Genomic DNA, 13,027 nt, shown 5'->3' with positions numbered 1-13,027 from the left:
CTTTATCTATTTTAAGACACTAATTTACAATATCTCATTAGTTAGATCTCTTATTTTAACACGTCACCCATTAAAATAAGTTAAAAAATTCCATATCTTTTATTAAAAAAAAAAAAAAAAAACCCTCAAGCAACAGTGTCCCACCCACCCACCCACCCACCCACTGCTATCGCCAAATCCACCTACCCACCGTCAACCCATCCATCAAAACCCATAGGCTAACCCACCCACCATCGAATTTGCCCATTTGAACCCACCCACAGCCTAACCGCTAACCCACCATACCCACCACTGATCCACCAACCATCCGAACCTAGCCATCACCATATGAACCCATACATCACCATCTGAACCCACCCATTGTCAAACTCACCCATCAAATCACAGTGATGAAAAAAAAAAACCACTACAAGAGAGAGATTGGTGGCACTGTGAGGCTGAGAGGAAGAGAGGAGAAGCATCAAGAGTGAGATAAGAAAAAATGAGAGGTTGAGAGAGAATGAGAGAGCTTCAGATCTTTTTCTGAGAAGAAGAGAGGAAGAAATCTGAGTGATAAGAGAAGAGAGAGAAAAAGGAAATAAAAAACAATAAAAATTTTACAATTCTTGTCCGTACTCTTCCAAAATGAAGATTGCACTATTCATCCATGCCAAATATTTTGGAATATAAAACATCTCATGTGAGATATTTTTTGGTGTGCCAAATGCCAAATATTTGACATTTGGCACACCTAATGCTAGCGCAATTAGAAGTTGTATAACATAATTTTACCCATGGCGACTCACTATGAATTCATTAAAATTATTAACCAAGTTTTTTTAAAGAACAACTCTATTCCAAAATATTATAAAATTAAAATACTATTGTGATTAAACTTCCATTATCAAAAATTTCAAGAAATTTAAGAGTATAATTTATTTTAAATAATTTTATAATTTATGATAATTATTGGTTTTATAAAAATTTGGTCTTACCTGTGTACATTCGCCATTTAACTTAAATGAAGTTTATTTTTCTTTTATGTTATTATCTATTTTATTATTCAATTTTAATAATATTATCAAAATATTTTATTTAACTTATATATGATTCTTGATCAAATCGTTCATGCCACATGCACAATATTATAATTGTCACATGTCAATCGAAGCAAAAGACATGAAATTCACAGATTTGAGGAAACAAGTTATTAGAATCCCACTTTTGACGCTTTGACAATTTTCGGAAAACTTTCTAAACAATATGGTAAGAATCTTGATTATATATTCTTTTGCTTCTGTCATTGATCTTTGTAGCTTATCTAGCTTAGTGGTAGTATGTAATAAAAATAGAATTCTTTCATAATTTGGTCCCAAGAAAAAGACATCAATGAACAATTAGGGACTAAATGGGCTTCTGCCCTTTTTGGGCAAAGTAATTAGCGTTTTGCCCTTCTTCCCAAACTAAATAGGAAAATGCCCCTCTTTTGAAAATCGAGTTTCTCAAAATCGATTTAAGCCCTATAGTGACGTTTTCAAGGACCTATAGTGACGTTTATAAAGACCTATAATAGCGTTTTATAACTTGATATCCATGAAATCGAGTTATAGGCAATTTAATTGCCTATAACTCGATTTTATGGATATCAAGTTATAAAACGTCACTATAGGTTCTTAAAATGTCACTATAGGTCCTTAAAAACGTCACTATAGGGCTCCAGAATTTTTTTTTTTTTAAAACTCGATTTTGAGAAACTTGATTTTCAAAAGAAGGGCATTTCCCTATTTAGTTTGGGAAGAAGGGCAAAAGGCTAATTACTTTGCCCAAAAAGGGCAAAAGCCCATTTTGTCCGAACAATTAGAGATAACTGTTAATGCTATAATGTAGTGATGATAACAAATAATTAAAACTCATAAAAGTCAAAGAGTAGTCAAGAAAAATACATACCCATCCTTGTAGGCAAACTCGATAAACTACCGGCCTCATTTAAAGCTGCCCTCCATTTTTGCACCTTTTCCATATTATTCTTGAATTTTTTTTTCATATCTCTAAAGCTTCTCTAAATTTTCCTTCTTGATTACATACTTTTGAATGACCTACTTTATACTCCCTCCATCCCACTTTGTTTGTCCTCTATTCTATTTTGGGATGTCCCAAAATATTGTCCTGTTTCTAAAAATAAAAGTCATTAATTTACTAATGTTCCTATTATACCCCTATTAATTTACTAATTCAATTTTTTGATAAATTTATTTAGGGATAGTTTTGGAAACTTATATATTTTTAAACGGTAGACAAGACAATAAATGATGTTCCCTTAAAAAGTTTGACTTTTCAAACAGGACAAATAAAGTGGGACGGAGGGAGTAAAAAACTGAAAGCACCATTTAACCATTTTTCTTACATTTAAGAATCTTGACAAGTTCATTTGAGCACCAAGTGGAAGATGTATAGTTTTCAAATAATATAATTATCGAAATCCTTGAACATTCAATGGCTTCGAGAGGTTGGGCAGAAATTTCTTTTCCCCTTCGTAGGTCGTCATCTATGAAAGTCTTAATACCCATCATATCAGTGGCGGCTCTAAGATTATTTTCTAAGGGGGTCAATAAAAAATATAAATTATAGAAAATTTAAAACAAAAGAGAACTTAAATATATTGACATCATACACACACACACACACAAAACACACACACACACACACAAATACACAAGATTTCATATTTTAAAATCATTGCACAATATCTTTATTATCAATCCTATGATCTACATCTCTTTCAATGTACATAGCCAAGCAATTATTCATCCACTAATCTCTTATTTGATTGATTTATTTCAAATTTTTTAAGATCTAACATGTTTTTTTTTTTTTTTCCTAAACTTTGAGATTGACAAATTTCTATTTTTATTGTTGGACTTTTTTTTCCCCCCAGATTTTGATCAAATTAGTTTGTTATTGGGTTTATGTGTGTGTGTTTAAAAATACCAAGATATTGTTAAGAGTATCATATTCAAATTTGTTTCAGTTGAGTTTTTAAAAAATTTAAGTTCAAGGTGTTCAAATTTTTATTTTAAAGGGTCAAATAAAAAAATCTAAAATGATATACAATAGTTTTTTTTTTTTTTTTGGCCAATTCAGGGGGTGAACCCCCTAGGCTTCAAGTAGAGCCGCCCATGCATCATATCCAAAAATCCATTCAAATTACTAGTGAAATTCATACATGTACCTTCACCTCTGAAACTCAGGAACACATCATAGCTGTATCTGTTGTTGAAAGATGCGGCTCCTATGTTGCTCATGAAAGCAGTCGTAATTTGGATATAGATGTTGAGTAGATCTGAAAGGAAGAGGGGTAATCAATTAGATTAGACAAAGGTGAGTAAATGAGAAATTGTACTGGGACTGGATTCTTGAAATGATTTGAGAGAGAACAGGAATGGCAAGAGAGTCAAGGAAATGAACGATTATTATTTATTAGTGAGGCGAAGATCTGACAGTCTAGTCAGTTACACCAACCGGTTTATTCTGAAATTACTTTTTAAAGCGTGGGAAAAGTAGGAACAATTTATTTACCATTTATTTATGGAGTTTAGCTGTTACATTCTGACTCATTTTCAAACCTTTGGATTTCGGAGATTGGACCCTGAAGGAAATTACGAGGAAATTGCCTGCTTTTAAGTTTTACCTAGATGATTTGCAGCTTTACAAATACAATTACAGCACCAATTAAAAAACATGTTGTGGGCCTAAAACTAGAAAACGTGTTTTGGGCCTAAAATAAGAACATGTTATGGGCATACGTGTTTAGCAAGATCAATTTAGCAACAAAAAATAAATAAATAAATAAATAAAATGTTGTCGGCCTAAAATTGGAAACCTGTTGGATGAGTCTGAATGATCCAATTATCAATTATTAATAAATACTTTTTATTGGTCAAAAAAATAAATACCTTTTATTAATAAGAGATCTAGGGTTACTGGTAAAATCTCTAATTATTTGAGTTTTTTAATTAAAGGAAAATAGATAATCTTAATAAAATATTTTATTTTATTTTTAACAATTTGCTATAGTCAATTGGTATTTATACTAGTTTACTATAATTACAAAAAATTTAGTTTTAGTTTCTTCAATAATATATATATTTTTTATTCTTTGGTAATAAAATAGTTTTTTTTTTCCCTAAAATACAATCACCATTGTGAATGTTTTTATTATTTTTGTTAAGATTTTAGGTTAGACAATTGCTAGTTAGGCTAAGCTAGCAAGGCTGATTGGGGAGGAGGAAGGGGAGCCTAAGGTTTTGGAAATGGGGCACAATTACAAAAATAAAATATATAATAAGTATTAAAAAAAAAAAATTGGGCTAGAGTGGGCTCCCACATGGGTCAGCCCCTGTCAAGAGTGAACACCATAAGTTGAAACTCTACTAATATATATATATATATATATACACATTTTAACCAATCAATTGTAGCTTATTATGTATTTGTTCATGAAGCCATTAGTTTATATAAATATATATATATATATATATATGTATATATATATATATATAATTTTATATATACAATAAATTCTAGATGGATTCTAAAAATAAAAAAAATACAGTTGAGAAAGAGAGATTTAAATCCTTGACATTTCTCTTAAAATTGGTTAATTGAGTTATAAGACTTTTGGAAATTATTATTATTTGCAGACATGGTAGTGGATTTTTTTTTAGAGGAAATGATAATAAACTTTATTTATACAGAAACACATTATACAATGAGAAAGAGAAAAATAAGGATATTCTTCTAACCAAACAATGACATCCTCAATCTCTTTTGCAACACTAGCCAAAACTAGAGCAACACAATTACATCGTAAATGAATAAGTTTACTGTCTTCAATCCTCTCTAGAAAGAAAATAAAAAACTATCACAAATAAGTTTACTGTCTTCAATCCTCTCTCTCTCTCTCTCTCTCTCTCTCTCTCTATATATATATATATATATATATATAATAGTTTACAAGAATCCAAACTATTGCAACAGAACAAATCCTCTCTTCAAAGTTTCTAGATGACCACAAAAACTAAACAACACCCTCTTGATTTACTAGGCATCAATGTGATGTGGAGAAATTCTCATGTTAGGAGAGGGGGTTGTAGAATAACCTCAGGGGTAGAATCTATATCTATATATATATATCTAAAAGACGAAACGTAACATTTATTGTTGCTACACTCCAGTTAAGCTACATCAGCACCACATCATCATTTATTTTCTTTTTTCTCTTTTTGATTTACCAATTGACATTTATTGAGTCTCTTCTTAAATTCAGGTGTTACTCTATCTCCAACTCTATTGTGTGTCTCTCCATTAACCCAGACTCTTCAGATGCTACTATTATATGGAATTCTAATAGTCATTGATAGATTGCAATCTTCTCACCTCCCTTTTTTTTTCCCTATAAAATTTTAAATTGTTCTCTCTCCACAAATTGATCGGTATGGCATTCTATGGGATAGTTTCTTGAATGCAAGAGACAGAGAGTGACTTTAAAGCTTGCAGATGAAATTGAAGCAAATGAAAGGCGAACATCTGTAGTCATATTTAATTAAAAAACATTTTTTTATATGTAAATTAAATAAAAATTATTTTTTTTTGATAAGTAAGAATGTTATATATACGAATGGCTACTCTATGCATAAAAACATAGAGCAAACCCAGAAAGTACAAGGAGGAAACAACGAAAAAGCAAAAACGAAAACCAAACCACAAATTAATTACAAAGAGAGAGAGAGATAATGAAAGAAGGGAGAGAATCACTAGTCGTGAGTCCCCAAGCCCGAGACCAATCAAAAAGAGTCCCACTGAAAGAAGCCAGCATCTGATCACCGGAGCTAATCAAATCCTCAAAAGTCCGCCGATTCCATTCCTTCCAAATACACCAAAAGATGCACAACGGAACTAAATTCCATATTTGAGACGAGTGTTTCCCCAACCAATTCCACCAGCCAAAAAGCAAGTCTGGGATCGAACTAGGTACAATCCAAGACAAGCCAAAAATTATAAAGACAAAGCTCCATAACCGATAAGCCATCTCACAATGAAGAAGTAAATGATCTACTGACTCTCCACAATGTCTACACATAATGCACCAGTCCACAAAATGCACCAGTCTCCTCAATCTTAGGTTATCACCCGTTAGGATCTTATTCCAAGCTACACACCAAACAAAAAAGGAGACTCGCCTAGGGGCCTTTACTTTCCAAATAGCTTTCCACGGAAAGACAATTGAAGGAGAATTCCTTAATTTGTTATAATATGACCGGATATCAAAATCCCCATTAACCTTCAACTTCCACCTCATCCGATCTCCCACATCCATAGGAGGAGTATTAGCTCCCAACATACAAAGAAAATGTAGCCCTTCCTCCATCTCCCAATCATTAAATTCTCGAGTAAAACAAACATCCCAAGTTCGTCTATCCTCCTCCCCTTGCCTTGACAAGGAGGCTTCAACAGATATCTCCTTATCAATAGCAATACCATACAACCTTGGGAAGGCCAAGTAAAAAGGTTGACCCCCACACCACCCATCCAGCCAAAACCTCACTCTATTCCCAAAACCTCACTCTATTCCCCAACCCAACAACAAATTGACAATTCTTACTAAAATCCTCCCAACCCATGCGAATGCCTCTCCACAAACCACACCCATGAACTCCCCTACCCAGTTTTGAGGTCCACCCCCCCCCCCCCCCCCCCCCACTCTTCCCCATATTTTGAAGCCACCACCCTCCTCCATAGCCGATCCTCTTCCTTCCCAAACCGCCACAACCATTTCCCCAATAAGGCCTTATTGAAAGTAGTAAGTTTCCTTATCCCCAAACCACCATTAGCTATAGGCGCACAAACTTTGTCCCATCCTACCAGATGAGTTCTGCTATCACCCCAAAGAAAATCCCTTTGTAGTTTTTCAATTCTATTAGCCACATGAGTAGGAATTGTGAATAGCGATAGAAAATAGGTAGGAAGACTAGATAATGTACTCTTGAGTAACATCAATCGACCCCCCTTAGACAAATACAGCTTCTTCCACCCGGCTAATCTCCGCTCAAATTTTTCCAGAATAGGATTCCAAATTGAAGGGGAATTATGTTAAGCCCCTAAAGGCATGCCAAGATAAGTCATAGGTAACTTTCCGACTTTACAACCCAAAATTTCAGCAAGGGCATGCACATCATCAACCACCCCTATTGGAACCATTTCACTCTTATGCACATTAACCTTCAAACCTGTTACCGCCTGCAAACTAAGTAACAACAACCGAATATGAAGGATTTGCTCCACATCCGCATCACAAAATAGGATAGTATCGTCTGCAAACAGTAGATGTGTAACACATTCCCCACCACCCCTCCTACCTTCAACTTTAAAGCCACGAATCAAACCGGCTTCCTCCACTCTTCTCAACATCCTACTAAACACCTCCATCATAATCAAAAACAGCATAGGAGATAGCGGATCCCCTTGTCTTAAACCTCTTGAACTACCAAAGAAATCAGCTGGAGACCCATTAATCAAAACAGAGAACTGAACTGTGGATATACAAGTACGGATCCATTTACACCACTTCACTCCAAAGCCCATTCTATGCAACAAATTCAACAAAGTCTCCCAATTCACATGATCGTAGGCTTTTTCAATATCAAGTTTACAAATGACTCCAGGAACCCTACTCTTCCCTCGACTATCCACACACTCATTCGCAATAAGAACCGAGTCAAGAATTTGTCTCCCACCCACAAAGCTATTCTGAGATTCAGAGATCAACTGATCTAATACCACTCTCAATTGATTTGCCAAAATCTTATACAAGATTTTATACACACTCCCCACCAAGCTAATAAGTCGGAAATCTCTAATATTGGAGGTATCATTCTTTTTAGGAATTAATGCAATGAAGGTAGCATTAAGGGATTTTTCAAACTTACAATGTTGAAAAAACTCTTCAAAGACCGCTAAGACGTCTTTCTCCACTACTCTCCAACAGAGATGATAAAAGGCCATAGTAAACCCATCCGGACCTAGAGCTTTGTCCCCTTCCAAATCACGTACAACTTGAAGTATCTCCTCCCTCTCAAACTTCCTTTCAAGCCAAACCCTCTCCACATCCCCAATACTATCAAATTCCAAACCCTCCACAAAAGGCCTCCAACCCTCAGTCTCCTTGTACAAAGTTTTATAAAATTGTACTACCTGATTAGACACCTCGGATTCCTCCTCAAAAACCACCCCATCCACCTCCAAAGTCCTTAGATGATTAAACCTTCTATGAGAATTAGCCATTTTGTGAAAAAACTTGGTGTTATTATCCCCTTCCTTGATACATAACATCCTAGATTTTTGTCTCCAAGAAATTTCTTCCAAAAAAAGAAGATGTTCCACCTGGGACCTCAAAGCTACCCTATGGCCTTTCTCCCCATCAGTGAGACCAAAATCCTCCTCCTTGGCGTCTAATTTTTTTAGTTCCTCCAATAATTGTTTCTTCTAACGCTCTACATTACCAAACTCTCGACGATTCCATTGCACAATATCCTCTTTCAGAGCCTTCAATTTTTTTGCAAGCACAAAACTAGGTGTACCCACAAAAGAATGCCGATTCCACCAGAACTGAACTCTATCCACAAATCCCTCCGTCTTCAACCACATATTTTCAAATCTGAACGGACTTTTCCCCCTTGCCATTCCCCCTGCCTCCAAAAGAATTGGACTATGATCTGAGATAGGACGTGGTAAAATCCTTTGAAGAACATCAGGGAAGTGGTCCTCCCAATCTGGAGTGACCAATGCTCTATCAATCCTAGACATCGCTGGTTGATCGGTGCCACTGGACCATGTGTATCTACCTCCGTCTAAAGGCAAATCTACCAAGTTGAGATCCTTAATAAATTTAGAGAATTTTTCCATAGCCAATGTCAAACGTGCCTCACCCCTACGCTCACTAGGAAAACGAACAATATTAAAATCGCCAAAGCAACACCACGGTAACCTCCAATACTGCTGAATACCCACCAACTCATCCCACATGTGACCCCTCTCAACATTCTCATTTGGGCCATAAACCCCTGAGCATGCCCATATAAAACCGTCCCCCACCCCTTGCCACTTAACCGAAACTGAGTAAATGCCGACCATAACCTCTACCTTCTCCAAAACCTTTTTATCCCACATAAGCAAGATACCACCAGCAGTCCGATCAGCCTCCAAAACAGCCCAATCCACATATGGACAACCCCACAAACTACAAACCAACTGTCTATTCATGCTAGCAATTTTCGTCTCTTGTAAACAAACAACATCGCACTTCCACTCCCGCAACAAATTCTTCACCACAAGTCGTTTTTAAGGATCATTTAAACCTCTAACATTCCACGAAATCATTTTTATCTTCATAGACACTAAACTATCCCCAACTAATGACACCAACACAAAACCACCCTTTATCTCCTCTCATAATTCGCCGAGCATATCAAGTTTTGCAACTCTCTACGTCCCTTGTTTTTGGACTTAGCCACTTTTTTACTACCCATTTCTCTCCTGTGTAACACATTGGCTGCTTCCATCTCAGTTTCTAGCCTCTGTAAGAGAGCAATGCACAACTTCTCATGTCGATTCGTTGACAACCCAACCAATTTACTGAACCCAGGAATTCTGTGCTTCACCCAACTAGAAATATCTAACTTATTCTCAATACTCAATACCTCAGTGGCCTCCTTCAATTCTTCCAAATTTGTTGACACACCCGGATCAATGATTTGCAGAGGTAAACAATCTGACACTTCATTTTCACCAAAACCCACAAAAAAATCAGCTACATCCCTTGCAAGCACAATCTCCCTAGGAAAGCTTGAAAGCTCCTTACTAGAGAAGGTATTAACCTCCTGACCCGATACTCCAAAACCCATCGACCCAGCTCGTAGAAACTCCAGAAACTGATCGGGAAAAGGAGTTCCGATCCATCTCGGCACAAAATCGAGAATTACTAACCTCTTAGCTTCAGAAATCAACCCACCCGACAACTCAATATGACCCAACAAACTGTTCCGACCAGAACTGAGCCTGAAACCCAGCTTCAGAAGAATCCCGGTGCACCCCAACTCTTCCACCGGCGAAACCCAATGCTAAGGAACAGTCAAAACTCCTTCTGCCGGCTTTTGTACCGGATCCTCTGAGGGCAACACCTTCGCCGGCTCCAGCGAGAGGCATGTCGGAGCTAAGGGTGGTGAACCCAGCTCACGAGTGGCCTTGACCACTCCGCTACCGGTATCGGCAAGGTGGGGTGCTGTGTGATCCAGCTCGGGTTCACCTGGACGCAAGACCCACTCCCGTCGTGGACTTCCGGTACCGATATGGGTGAGCTCGAGCTCAAGTCAGCCACCGGAGCCATCGTCGTCCTCCGTGTCGGTAGAAGATCAATCGCCGAGCTCGCAGGTAGCACACTAGCACTCAAACCATCTGATGTGGAGCTCGGGCCTGATGTGTTTGCCTGAGCCTTACCACCTTCCACAAATGGGCCTGTAGAACTTGGGCTGGGTTTATTATTGGACTGCTTGGAGCAAGCCCCTGCCTCAAAAGAAAAAGGGCTAAGCAACAGTGGGCCTAAGCAGCTCTTATCAATACCCAAACAAGATGCCTGAGCTTCAGAGAACCCATTGTCCATACCCTGAATGCTAACCTGGGCAGAAAGATCCTCTCGTGCCACCCACTTTACAGCTTGCTTATCACTCCTAAAACGTTGCCAAGACACCCGCCTCTTGCCAAATTCATTTACTTCCACAGTCAAACCTTTCCTTAACCAACTAGACCTCCTAACTTGACGCTACCTACCAAAATCAACCTCTTTCAAATTCAAATTATTCAATCTGAATTTATTTTGTTCCGGGATTTTCTCCTTAACCTTAGCATCTACATTAATACCACGGTGACTCCCCTCCACTCCACCCACGGCAATCGGAATAGCCTTATTAGTCGGAACTTCAAAAGCCACCACCTGACTCCCATCTTCATCTCTCGGAGGCGGCATAGTGTTCTCCACTACTTGAATCTTCTCTGTCTCTTTAATGGAGGGCTGGAAAGCATGCTTCCTTCCCTGCATAGACGCTTTTACCGTTTCAACAAAAGACCAAGAAGGGTGAACCTCTGAACCCAACTTAGACGATACAGCTTTTGGAACACCCAACGCATAATGAGAAGGTTCAAGCATTCTCCTTAATTCAATACCAAAGGCCCTCCAACCTCGTTGTGCCTTGCCTGCAGGAATAATGATCGATCTTCTCATCTCGCCAACTTTTAACTCTGTTACTAACAAATATTGCCCAAACGAGTTAGAGCCCCGTTGCACTGTGTATGCAGTGTCTCCTTCCCTGAGTGTGAAGAAATGTTTGGGGTTAATCCCAATCAATGTGTGTTCCAAGCTTTGCATTAACCATCGTGCTGCACTCTTACCCATAAAAACTGATTGCATGAAATACTTTCCCCGTTCATAAATCCTAAGGGAAAAAAAGTTCCCCCCTTCCTCAACCACCAATTGAAACAGCTTCGATTCAATAAAAAAACTGCGAAATCCACCCATAACAATCCAAGACAGACGTAAAAAAAATAATCGGGAACAATATTTCTGACTAATTTGAGATAGCCGGGCCTCTAGAACTCATTAAAATAAATATACTGATCAAATTAAGTAAACTATATTTGAACTTCCCTTAAATAAAAATTATTTATTGAGGATTCAAGCTCAATGGGTTTCAACTTTCAAGTTTGTAACTACTCTCTCTCCCTCTCTTTTATTTTTGGTATCTAAAACTAGTCAAAGTTTGTTAGGCGGAATTTCATTTCCTGGAAGCAGTGATGCATATTTCTTAAGCACAAAGCTTCTTCATTGTAGGACAGGATATGGTATAAATTTTTCAGTCCATTAGCCATTCATCCTTCAACTCTATTGATAGTTTCTTGTTGAGTTGTCGGATTTTGTGTGTGTGTGTGTTTTTTTTTTTTTTTTTTTTCTTTCACTGAATCAAAAATTCAAAATTACTAAGACCTATGCCTTAGGTTCTTGAATTGAAGTACATGTATCAGCCTTTACATATGTTTCACAGTACATGGTGTTTACCAGTGAAGTTATTTCTAAAAACACACAGGAACCAATAAGTTTTTAGTGAATGTGGAAAGGGTTCATTTCTAGGGTTGAACAAAGTAAAATATTTCCCCCCGATTGTACAAATTCTATATAGACAGATTTTATTACAAAATTAACCACTTAAAATGGAATGATTTCCTTAACAACTCATTATCACTTTCATAATAAATCAAACGGCCCCCAAGCAGGGTAAAAATTCTGTTTATTGCAAGAACAGCCAAGAAATGAAAGTACATGAAAAGATTCAAAGAAGTAATTTTAAATCACAACTGCTCTGAATAGACATACTGCTAAGAATCTTTCTAGAGACATCAGCAACTAATCATCATAAAGGATCACAACAATGGCAGAATCAAAGAAATCTTGATACTATTGTAATAAAAGAACAGAAAACGTATTAAAGTCAATGTGCAATATGTCACATTCCAAATATGTATGGTCTGTTTGGATTGAACTTATTGTTGCTGAAACTGAAAACTGAAAATTGAAAACTGAAAACACTATAGCAAAATAATTTTTAAATGTGTAAATAGTATCATGGGACCCATTTTAAATATTTTTTAATGTATAAACAATACCACTACAGTGATAAACAGTGACAAAACAGTGTATAAACAGTAAAAATTGTCTCTGAAGAGTAAAATCTGTCTCTCCTTAAATGCGTGAAAGCAAAAAAAAAAAAAAAAAAGAGGGAAAAACGGGGACGCAGGATTCAGCAAACGCTGAATCCAAACCCATGCGTATTGTGCTAAGGCTACAAAGAAAAATATAGAAAAATACATTCCATGAAAGCTTGACACATCATTTTGCATATTCCAGTAGGAAACCTGCTTGCCTAGAAACAATCCATGACTTGAT

Source organism: Quercus robur, chromosome 3, assembly GCF_932294415.1.
Source record: "Quercus robur chromosome 3, dhQueRobu3.1, whole genome shotgun sequence".
Lineage (NCBI taxonomy): Eukaryota > Viridiplantae > Streptophyta > Magnoliopsida > Fagales > Fagaceae > Quercus > Quercus robur.
The sequence above is the reverse complement of the archived record's forward strand: the minus strand, read 5'-3'. Positions refer to the sequence as shown.